Source organism: Symsagittifera roscoffensis, chromosome 3 (genome assembly GCF_963678635.1).
Source record: "Symsagittifera roscoffensis chromosome 3, txSymRosc1.1, whole genome shotgun sequence".
Taxonomy (NCBI): domain Eukaryota; kingdom Metazoa; phylum Xenacoelomorpha; order Acoela; family Convolutidae; genus Symsagittifera; species Symsagittifera roscoffensis.
In genome coordinates, this window is record NC_087064.1 from 80,048,181 (window position 1) to 80,060,785 (window position 12,605).

The 12,605-nt window shown below is 35.2% G+C and overlaps 2 protein-coding genes across 5 annotated transcripts in view; one reads left to right on the top strand and one right to left on the bottom strand.

The window, feature by feature from the left end:
- LOC134841257 (metal cation symporter ZIP14-like) overlaps positions 1-12,605 on the top strand; it is a 379,452-nt gene that overhangs the window by 80,342 nt on the left and 286,505 nt on the right. The gene's annotated exons all lie outside the window — the stretch shown is intronic.
- LOC134841983 (regulator of G-protein signaling 17-like) overlaps positions 1-12,605 on the bottom strand; it is an 80,916-nt gene that overhangs the window by 66,413 nt on the left and 1,898 nt on the right. The window contains exon 1 of one of the 2 annotated variants that reach the window (XM_063858110.1): positions 48-873. The exons of the other annotated variant lie outside the window; for it this stretch is intronic. The gene's annotated coding sequence lies outside the window, so the exon portion shown is untranslated. Of the gene's footprint in view, positions 1-47; positions 874-12,605 lie in introns of those variants that run through there. 2 annotated transcript variants of the gene reach the window in all.

The window sequence follows — 12,605 nt, forward strand, 5'->3', positions numbered from 1 at the left end:
GATTCTTGAAAAGGTTCTAAAGGATTCCCATTTTTAAATGTTCTTACCTTTGAATTTCCTTTATTTGATTTCGACCAATTCCACTAAACGAATGAAGTTAACGTTAGCATAGATATAAAATAAAGTTCGCAAATGTAATAAGTGAATTCTAATAAGGGTACTTTTCGAAGCAGAAAATGTTTTCTATTGTTTATATACCCGATTATAAAGTGGTCTTTTTTCAAGAGTTCCAAATGATGAATGTTCCACGGATACGACCAATAAACGATAACGATTATTTAAAAATGAACAACAATCAGTTCAAAAGGCAAAAACGAATAAGATGCAAATTTGTGTAAGACCATCAAAAATAAGGGAAAGACAATAGCGCAAGCTATAACTGAAGCAATCAGCAATTTTTAACGTTGTTCTTAATGTAGCGCGGTATGTAATCCGTTTTTTAAAGACAGAATTAGCAAGCCATTAAAAAACATTTGAGCATTTGTAGTGGCGTCACCAATTGTGCATTATGTTTTATCATCTCAGCAATAAAATATGAAAATTGCAGCTACCAATTGCTTTGCCATTTCGTTCTCAAATAAAAAGCCATCTTGTTTTTCCCGGTATGGAAAAAACGCTACCGCAGTTTTTGATAGCTAAGTGGTTGTTGGCGAGAACTTCATTAACTAAAACGGCAATTTTTATATCAAGTAAGTATTACCATATAAGTCAATTTTGACGTTCGTAAGCCTCTATTGTTGAAAACAGATCCAATTTAGTTATCTCTCCTTTCAATAACTAATTTTTTCCCGCTCTTTTTGGGATAAAATGCTGATGGAAAAAGGAGAATAAACCCAGCTAAGAAACTGAAATCTATGTACCAATCATCGAAAGTGCAAACTGACGGCCGCTCTTTAGTCGTAAAAAATAACGGCCGCTATTTTTAATAAACCTAGCTGTCGTTTCTAAATATTATTGCAAGACAAAGTCTGAGATTTGGATTTTGGGGGCAGTATTTTTATGAATTACGGGCGAGGCTGGAAAAGACCCGTCTAAAGGACGTAAGGGGTAGTTTGAATTACAAAAGGGAAGTTAACGTAACCATATACGACGTAGAGTCTACTATTGCTGAGCGCGTGTTTCTTCCAGTCTTCACCCGCTATGCCTGCAATTTAATCAAACCGCGGAACGAAACACACACACGCCAACCGGGAGGGTTGTTCTTATGAAATGCTCGCTTTTCCCCATATAAGCTTTCACGCTTTGTTATTACATACAGGCGAGCAAAGAACAAATGAAGCAAATTCTTCAGCGCTTGTTCTTCAGCAAAAAAAGTGTAGGGTATTTTTACCCATTCACCACAACACTTTTCCCATTGCCTTAATTTGGAAACATTTGTTGGTTGCTGCGAAAAAATGGTTTGAAAATATACGAAAGAGCGTGATAATTTTTTTATTCCTGACTACGGAAGTTTTCTGAGAGGAGGGGCAAAAAATTATTTACGTTGAAAACACGCGCAGTATTCACACTACGCCATATACTCAATGTTACAGCATATATAGCCTTGTTGGTGTGCATATAGCAGCACTGTACGCGTCTCAGAAAGGAAATTGGGAAATGAAAAAAAATGGCGATAAGAGGTGAAAAAAGACATGCAGTCCCGTTAGAATATGCCTTGAAAAAAGGAACAGAAACAGAAAAATAGAGGGAGAAAATGGAAAGGGGGAAAAGTGTAAGCAACTCACACTGCTTCATTACCCATCTTAACATTAATGAGGGGTAAAGTAACGCTTGTTAGCAGCTAAGATTCGCTGATTTTGCTGAGTTTTTCAATGATTGTGCTCTTAGTAATATATGTTTTTCACCAGACTGATACTATTCCTGCATCTTCATTAAATGTAGAGTGTAAAGTGTAAGAGGACAAAATTGGCAACTAATTGAGTTATAAACTATTATAGAAAGATATTGAAATAGAATACAAACTGGATTAGCTATTGAACTATAAAAAAACTAACTAATCAAAAGTTTTATTATGAATTCATGGCCTTCTATATAATATAAAAACATATTCGTACCGGTAAAAATTGAGGGACCGTAACTTAAGCATAAAGATAAAAGAGGACTGCTCGTATATCAGGGCAAAGCTCTGCATGTTCCGAGTGCACTTAAAGCCAACTTAAAGTTTTTTGTTGAGTAAATGACAAAGCAGTTGGAAAAAAAGAGAAAAATTTACTTTCTTCATTTTATCCCTCCATACTCAATGTCAAGTAATGAGGGTGTGTTAAGCGTCTCGTATTATGTTAATAGATTTATATTGCTGGCCTCAATTCAATGTAAAACGCATTAATCCGCCGCTTACGCGTGTTACCACAACGTAATATATCGCGCGTTAATTGTTATAAATTAGCCAAGTTAGCAATTTTCAAACCACCGTAATTTTACGAAAAATGATCTGAGGTAAAATATCTTTTTTATATTTGAACTCAAGGCTACAATATCTTTCAGATGGTATTAAAATATTCTGTCAAAAACGCTTAGTTAAGAAGTCGAAAATTGACCGAATGAAAAAAAAACACCGAGCATAGATATTCCGCACTTTCTTCAAAAGTCGGAACAAATATCATTGAAATGAGTTTTAATGAAAAAATCACCTACATTTTAACTAAGCAGATTTACCGCTACTATTACTAACAAAAAAAAGTCCAGCTGTCTGTCTTAATGCTATATATAGGAAATATGGTTGTAAATGAGCTCAGCAAAGGAATTGTTTTGGCTTTTAATCGGTTTTTTGTTGTAAAATAGTAGTAAAATGAATAAGTGGTCATGCATCAGCCACTAAATGAACAAAGCAAAAAGTTCTTGCAGATTTATTTTTCCAGAATAGCTACAAAAACACGTTATATCGTTTAAAGGAAGCTAGCAAAAATTTATGTTGTTTTATCTATATGCTATTTTTACAGTCCCAAAATATTGCTGTTAAATTCCGAAACAGAGCGCATAATCGTACACAAATTCTTACAAAATTTTTAAAATGAATTGTTATACCCATTAATCTATATCAAAAATTGATTTAAGACGGTTATTACAGTTTACTACTGTAAAAAGCAAGGAGCAGAAAGCAAGTAAATTTTTGGTCAGAAAAAGTACTTTACTTTTTTTTTCAGTGGCCGAAAAAGGAAAATAAAGAAAGAACAGAAACCTTCAATTTTTTTCGTCTGCTTGATCAGACACAAGCTATCTGCATTTCAAATGGATGAATTTAGCGTCCTTATCTTAGCAACAAGACTTAAGACGGTTCTAATTTCATTACAAGACAATTTAATATGCCGCTTACCAGTGATACAATACAATGTGTTACAATACATCGGGTTAAATGATCTCAAATTGGCCAAATTAGCAAATACTGAAAACCCTATATTTTCTATTAACGATTGTAAGCAAATGTAAACTGCTTTTTGAACTCTGGGCATCAATCTTTTTCGAAGTGCCAGCTTGAATTGACACTGAAACCTATTCAGCTCATTAAAAGCGCCGCGTGCGAACTTTCCACTTGTTAGGGCATCATCGTTGTTATCACATTTCATGAAAAAAGTTACCTCTTAACAACCTTTAGACACTTTGAAGCCAAATGTAAAAATTTATCAGAAGTGGTAGCAAGTTGAGAAGTACAGCTAAAAAAATCAAAAATCAAATTAGATATAGAAAAAATCAGATAATTTCCATGATTAATTCCGGATGAACCATTAATTCTATTATTTAATTGTAGCAAAAAATAGTCAAATTGTTTTCTTATGAATACTGAATAGTCAATGTATACTGAATACTGCTACCACAGATGGTACTAAGGGACTTCGAGTTGAAACAGTACAAAAAATTGAGTCTAACGTTTAAAAAGTATCAAACTAGTTCAACTTTTTGTCGCCATCTGATTTGGTTTTTCTAGGGAAAGAAAAAGAATGTGTTTGTAATACCCAGACATTAGGGTCAGCGTCGTGAAGGCAAATGCCTGTGGCTGATCTTAGGTAGAGTTGCTAGTTTCATTTGATCATATTTGTTTGTAAATAATTTGATGCTAAATTTGTTATGAGGCTTGTGATTTTGCTGGAATTAAATTTGTTCAACTTTTTTAAGTATACGACCCACAGATAAAAGCAAAAAACTATCCGAGAAATTTTCCAAAAAAAACTCAACAGTCAATGCATACTGAAAAGTCATGTATACGACGTAAATATGTATATACACATACTTAAAAGGTCAAAAAATTATTCCTGCTTTGAATTGAGACATGTGCCTTGAACAGCGTGGCGAGGAACATTTTATTGATCGACTCCAAAGCTCAGATCTTTCGATTTCCTCAGAAATCAAAAAGTACTTCATCATACATAACGATCAAGCAAACTAAGAAGTTTTAGTGAAGAGTTACGGGATTTAGTTCGTATTTCTTCATGTTTTCTCCCTCCAAAAACGATTTGTTATAAAAAAGTAGCTGAAATTGTAAAATCTTGAACCTGATTTAATTTGCAGGCCACAATAACAAAAGATCAAAACGCCTCTTATGGCAAAATAAAAACTTAAGCAACTTTCATTCAATGTACTATTCTTTTTTATTGTAATTTCAAAGATACAATCAATAACTATTTGTGATACAACAAGGTTAAATTTTTTAACAGATGGTTTTAATTACTATAGCTATCTTAGCGTTTACTGTTTAGGAAAAATGATATTCAAGAAAAAAAATTTTGACTAACGAAAGCAAATAAATGTAATATCACTTGTTACGCTTAAATTTTCTAGATAAACTGACGAATTGAAACTAAGAACTACGAAATTGGCGGCCGACGAATTGAAACTAAGAACTCTTTTAGATACTCCACCGCTGCTCACGCATTTTTCTGTGGCGTGCTCGGGGCCGATCTAGGATTTTCGCGAGGGGGGCGGATTTTCTAAAGATTTCAAAAGTTTGGCTAAATTGATTTCACGAGTTCTCCCAAAGCACTAAGAGACCCAGTTTTGCCCAATTTTTCAGCCCCGCAGGCAAGATTTTGAAAAAAAACGGTCGAAAAGGCATTTTTAAGCACTTTTTGAAAAAGTTTGACCGCGTTTGCTCCCAAAACTAGTAATAATTAGCGCCGAAGGCGACTTTAAAATTTTTTATGGTCCATCAGCCAAAAATGTACATCTGAAATCAGTTCAAATGGGGACCTTTTGTGTCGGCAGGGAATCGAATCCCTAATGAGAAAGGCGGCCATCCACCCCCTCCCCCTAAATCCGCTAGTGGGTGTACTCATGATTGCAGATATAAGACATCCGAAGAGAGTTAACACGATCCCGTAAATCTACACGCTGTTGGAACTTCAAAAGAAAAAGGGAAGTCTCACTGTATCAAAGGCCTTAAAATAATCTATAATTCATCTTGTGAGGACATATTTTGTGTTTGGCGCCTGAAAAGTTTTTGAAATTTATTATGCCATCCAAAGTGGCCTGTTTGTCTTTGTCTAGTATCATCCAAAGAGATGTCCTATAACCCTAACCCTAACCCTAACCCTAACCCTTACCCTAACCCTAACCCTAATGTTCTTGCATATTCAATTTTTGGCGGCTGGGTAGATCCAAATCCCTTTTGTTATTTTGCTTCCAACACAGTTAAATTTGTTCTTTGAATTTTCTCAAAAATCTTGTTTAATGCATCATCAGTTTTCTTATCAATTTTTACTCTCCGTTTTTTTCTAGACTTTGCAAGCTTGGTTCTAATTTCACTTTCTCTACACTACTGTTTCTTATAAACCTATCGTGCTAAATGATCTCGACACAACAGTTACACTGCAACATTGCTATCATACCCAGCTCCCGTATACCGTTTACGGCGACATTTGATAGAGCTGTACATTCAGGCGCTAGATCTATGTGACAAACGCATGAGACTCAGTGATAAGAATTAAGGTTAGGGTCTTTGTTAAAAGAGATCATCTTTAATTTTTTGTTAAAATATCAAAATCAGAGGAAAGTGTCTATAATTACAAAATCAATTGCATTTTGAAGCATTTTGAGTCAATTTTGATCATGATTTCAAAGATCAAATTTTTATTAGAGAAACAATTGGAGAGTGTTTCACACTTTTAGAAGAGAAACCAGGCTGTTTAGATATACATATATATATTATATATATATATATATATATATATATATATATATATATACAATAGATAAACAGGAATTTTTTCTCGAGGGGTGGCGGCTTTTTTTGGTCGACCAAATTGAATTTCTGAGCTCTTCCAAATCAATATAAGACCCTAGGTTGACCAAACTTTCTGCGCCGCAGGCAGTTTTTTCAAAGAAAAGGCCAAAAAAGGCGTTTTTGCACTTTTTGAAAAGTTTCGACCAAAAAATCGGGTTTTTTCGGCGCGCACTCTCCCCATCAGAATTAGTATAGATTGGCGCCTAAGGCGCCTTCAAAAAAAGTTCAAGACCAGTCATCCAAAAATGGACATTTCAAAAGAGGGACCCTTTGGGTCGGCAGGGGGTCGAATCCTTGAGGAGAATATAAATATATATATATATATATATATATAAATAAACATATAATAATTACGGTTGTGGAATCCAGAGGAAAATGACTAGTACAATGTACCGCCCGAAATGCTTGCTGACGCTGCATAGTTTGCAGAATCCAGAACAAAGAATGCGGAATCAGTAAGCATTTAAACTTTACAAGTGTGTGTAGGGGTTCTACAAAGTCTCTATTTTTAATTTTTGCTCGTCATCTTTTCGAAAGAATTCATTGTGTCAAAAAATAATTCGGGTGGAAAGCGGTTAAATCCAGTACAACTTAGAGCAAGATAAGACAGAAAGCAGCCAGATTGATCAGGGATACAGACAATTCAAGTGATAGTTGTACTGCCAGTACCCAGTAATTTTTCTAAAACAGATCTGAAATAATCTTTTTCAGATCTAAATTTCAGATCTGAAATAGGTTGTGAAATGTTTAAATAACGCTTCGATACTTTAAGGATTGGTTATTTCAGACAATTTCTTGTTCTTTGTTATTTCAGATCTGAAAAAATCTATTTCAGATATTATTTCAGGTCTGAAATGTTCTTTTTCTTGGTTATTTCAGATCTGAAAAATCTATAATTCAGACTCAACTTTTGCTATTTTTGATTTTTTATAGCTTCTGCTAGCTACTAGAATTTACTCAGCAAAGTCTCACTTGGAGACTGCCGATGAATGTTTCCTCAAGCATGAGAAATATTTGAAACGCATAAGTAGCTCATGAAAATGAACAATGTTACAGGTTTTCTAAAAGTTTTTGAAAACTTTTTAACACAGTTGAACGAGAAATTTAGTTTAAAAGAAACTCTTTGCGAAAATCTTCGGAAGTTTTTCTGACCGCTAGTTAACCTAAACATAATTGTGTATTGAAGAAACATCGAAAAATAAAAACTCCATGTTTTGCTCGAAATGCATAAATTATATATTTAACAAAGGACTTCTCAGATCCGATTTCAGATCCAAGTTTCAGATCTGAATTTTGTAAATTCTTATCAAGATCTGAAATAGAGAATTTCAGATCTGAGAATCAACTTATGTAAGAAATAAAGAATTTTGATATATCAAAGAAAATCCCCTGGGTACGGGTGACAAAGCAGCCGAGAAAGCAACAGAACCAACTCAGAGATGATCAAATTAAAGACTGAAATAGCAATACGATAAAGCAAAGAAAAACTTCACTGCAAAGGAGATCTTTACAAAACTTTGAAAAAGGACACTCGGCAGCTGAAGATAGACTCTAAATGGCAGAAAAAGTCTTGAAAAGGGGGCTCAATAAAACAGTAGAGATACTATTTTCAGATAACAACTTACAAAAAGTGTCAACTGATTAATTAGTAGCAACATCGCCAAAAAAATCGAAGCTCGAAGGACCAAGTGTTGAAGAAAAGCAGGCTCGAAAAAAGATGACCGAGGTGTCGAAAATTCTGAGACGATGTATGAAAACGAACAAGAACCACGAACCGGAAAGATGCCTACGGCGATCCAATGCAACACTCAGTGGGAACAGTCGAAGAGTGAGATGAAGATTGGGGCAAAGATGAAGCGTCAGAGGAACTGAAGAGCTTTTGGCTGGAGGCTTGAAATACTGAGTTAGCAACAGATAAATGCAAAGCAACGAATACAAACACAGGTTTCATCATTTTAAACGATACTCCAGTCGATCAAGGAGGGTTATCTTGCAAGATCTTGCAAATGGAGGTTATCTTGCAAGATCTTGTAAGATGGAGGTTATCCTGCAAGATCTTGCAAGATGGATGTTACCTCGCAAGATTCTTGCAAGATCTTGCAAGATAACTTCCTATAAAAATTGTTTCCCAAAAATTTATTTTGAGCACCAGAAAAACACTCTGGAGATCCAAGTTGACTAAGGTCACAAAGAATTATGAATTTAAATTCAGATGACAAATATAGGTTGACCAATTTTCTAAAACGTTCATATATAAATGTTCATTTTTCAGCTTTCGTAATTTAAAAAGTTTCAGATTGTGGTTATAATTTATGCATTTCGAATTAAGATTTTCAAAATAATATTTCTTTGATTTTGTTGAAATAATTCATCCAGTGGTTCAAATTTTTTTTTTCGTTATTTGTCTCACCATTTGATCAATAGAGTCAATAAGCTTGAGTTATTCTGTAAGTTGCGTCCACATAAATAGGATAAACAATTACGTTTATCATATTATGCGGTTAAAATTTTTTTATTTTTTTTTCATTTCATTACGAAGCCATACAGTGCACTGGATAGGCGCACAATTTTGTGTCTGTATGTTCCTGGATTCCAGAGACAAGTCTTTAAACATGTTAAAACTTTGTCGGAACGATCAAAGAAAATGAAAGAACAAAAGAAGAACAAAGGGAGCGTCCTTGGTTTGGAATCCGCTTACAATTCACAAAATGCACAGTTTGGCCTCATAATGTTGTTGATTTGTTTAACTTTTTAAAAGTTATTTTCTTTGTTACTTGTATTACTTCCTTTGTACACAAACTTTATTGGTTGCCTTTGCGTGAAAAGCTGTTTTTGCCCAAAAAAATTGTATCTTTAAAGATCTTGCAAAAAAGTTATCTGTGAAGAGGTTATCTGTAAAGGAGGTTATCTTGCAAGATCTCTCAAGATCTTTTATAGAGATGCACCCGCTTTTAAAGAATATAGCAAGATTCCTGCAAGATCTTGGAAAATAACCTTCCTTGATCCAGGGTACTTACTGGAGATACGGTCCAATTGCAGTAGATATAGAAAAAATTGAGATGCAAGCTGGATTACGAACTTCAAGGAAAACGAAAACGGCCCAAAAAACGTTAAAGAATTGATTCTATTTAGTTGATTGGCAATCTTTAAACCCCCAAAACTTTACAAAAAAAGGATCATCGGTAAAAATACCTTTTTAAATTTAAAAAGATGATAAAAACTATCCGTCAGAAATGGCTAGTTAAAAAGTTGAAATTTGTCAGGCGAAAAAAACCACCCCGACTACAAATATTCCGACTTTTTCTTCGAATGTCGGAACAAAAAAGATTAATAGTTCAGACTATGTTCCCTGCAAAAGAACAGCCCTTGTTGCGTATTTATTACCTGAGGCTGCACTCTTTTTTATATCCTCTTTTAAGTGTGTCAAAAAATCTCTTGATGTCTTGACTCTTGACGTCAATTGCTGATTTTTCTGAGCTTCCCGGTTCAGAGAGTTCAGTTCGTAACAACTGATGTGAACTTGTTTGGAGGCATTAGTAGTGCACTTTTCAAAAAATTAAATCTCTAAACTTCATCCGTCGATGGTTTTGCTTTTTTGCAAGACGCCTCAGGGCTTATAATCGTTTTTTATCTGTCATTCATCGAAATTTCGGACGCTTAGTACGCTATTTTAAAGGATCAAAGAATCGACTTTGTGAACGGAAAAATTTTAAATTGAAGGATCGATTGTGATGGAAAACTGCGCAAAGGCTTCAATCGGACCAGGAAACCTTTTTTTACTGGTAGAGCAAACATTTGCGTCAACGCAACAAACATCACACTATTCAGGAAGCCAGGTTTCACGCTGATTTTTACTTCAATGTAAAGAGTTATCAACAAAGCTTTTCTTAATACAGAATTGTCAGAAAAATGACAAATTTTTTCTGACAAAATTTTTCTCAAATTTTTTTTTGAATCCAGTTTCAATAACAGGATGCATGCCAAGTGCTGCTGCCAATTGTCATGATTCGGATTGATAGTTGATTATAATAGAGGCTCGGAACCGCATGGTTTCCACGCAACGCAAGCTCATTTGCACTTAGCTGATGGGCTGAAGCTTGAACTCGACATGATGAATGACAACCATTGGATCCGTTGTTGCAAAGAGCAAATGTTTTTTCTGAAAACATTTTTAGGGCTAAATACCAGCTTCTGATGATATGCAACCTTCCATTTCTTCTGATTGAGGACGACATAGTTGAGGAAGCCTTTTGCATTAACTGGTCTTTGGTATGAAAAGATTCACCCCACCCCCTCCCTTGAGGTCATTTGAATTTCCACGCGGCAGTTTGATTGTAAAATGCAAACAATTTATGCTTTGGGAGCACAGCCTAAACGGCCTTATTGAATTGTGCCCTTCATTTAGTTAAATAACCTTCATCTTTGAAGAAATCAAAACTTTATGTTCCGAAGATGTAGAGGCTATCAATTCTTGTTGGTTTCTGCTCTGATCATTTAATGCGATGCAAATTTCATTTTCTGGTTTTCCACCTCGCCTATTTGTTATGCATAAAGGCTGTATCAATCAATTCTAAAGTAATTCAGTCTGTCAATGTTTTGGCCGCTCTTTCTAAAACCAAAAAGCACTCGTTCCAAAATTCAGCTGAAAGGCTTCAGACAGCCTTGCTTCAGACGTATTCAGAACTGATAGTTCCTAATTGCTGGATGGGTTTGCATCTCAAAGTTTTCGGACTTTTTTGAGCGTTTCTTTAGCTTTCTTTGGTTGACTGGAGGTCTAGACTTCCAAAATTTAAGTTGACATGACAGCCTTTTTCGTATTATTGCCAAAAAGACCGCCTGAAAACAGTTTTGTTATCAGAGTTTCTTTCTTTGAAAATCACGAAGTTAAATATAACGTTTCGCAATCTAATATTGCAATTTTGATACTTCATACAAGCTCTAGTTTTGCTTTTCTTTTAGCGCGTATCCTTGCAGAGTTCCCGTTTAATTTCGCGGAAGCTTGACGATCTGCCGGGGAAGTTTGACGATCTCTACTTTAGTTTTTGATTTTTGCTGTTTTTTTTTCTGCCTCATTTGCTAGTCTTCTGTTTCAGATAATTTAGAGAGAGGTTGCAGAGCTGTTTTTCTGCTAGTTTTAGGTTCAACCGACCCTACTGCTGGGAGTAAGTTCAGAGAAGTTTAACTCTTACCTGAACTTACTTGTTGGTTGATGATAGTGTCAACCCTACAGGTTAAAGCTCTTTTGTTCCTTGACTGACTGCTCGCCTGCTGTTTAACAGGTTTTAAATCATCTGTAGATTCTATCAACTCCTCTGACGACTCATTTTTCTGGTTTTTCTGAGGGCTGTTTTTGTTATCTTCTCACTGTACTTGCACATTATTTGGTTTTTCACACTGCACTTCTTCTAAGTATGCCAGTCAGTTTGCCCAATCATGTCTCTTCTGATGCTGTTCTGTTTGAATTTCAAGACTTCGATCATCGCGCTGTGATTTTTTAAGCGTGCGCAGACTTTTTTGAGCCATTTATCAATCTTCTGGCTTCTCCCTCGTCTTCACAACAAAAGGTCTCACTCTGACTGACTTCGCATTTTGTTTGATTAGATTCCGATTGATGCTGTCAGCTGAGCAAACTTCTCTCAACTGTTTGCAAGTTCGTCAACATTGCCATAGAAGTTGGCGGTTTTGCTTCTATCTTTCGATTAATTTCGGGTTTCACTATCTGAATCAAAAATTTTTGACACATCTATATTTTTTTTTGAGGCTATTGTGGTTTTGTCAGCTTTTTTTGTTCCTCTTCTGCCCCACGCGAATTTTTGAGGAGATTCTTTAGTGTTTTGAGGATTTTCGTGATATTCATGATATTTGGTGATATTTATACTAGAACGACAAATATTCCATTCTAACGGCGCGTATATTAACTAATTTTGAGAGGGAGGCGCGCACCAAAAACACTCAATTTTTTTTTGGTCACAATCTTCCATAAAGTGCTTAAACACGCGTTTTTTGGCTTTTTTCAAAGTTTTGCCTGCCGCGCAGTAAACTTGGCCGAAATAGGTTCTTTTTTAGATCAAAAAATTAGTCAACCCTAAAAAAGTTTGACAAATTTTCAACAAATTTTTGGAAAAAACCAACCCACCTCGAGAAAATTCTAGAACCGCCCCTGCCCTCTCGGATGACTAAGCGATAAATCGCTTACAATCAAGTTTGCTCTGAGAGCTCATAGCATTTTAGTCTGCAGTTTAAGTTTTTAATTTAGACGATTGCTCTCAAACCACTCAAACCGCACGAAAATTGCTTGAATCTTGGAAAGAATTTTTCAACAGACTCGAAAACGCTCAACTCACTGCAAGAAACCATAAGACCGCCCTGAAATTGTTCTGACGATTTTTCC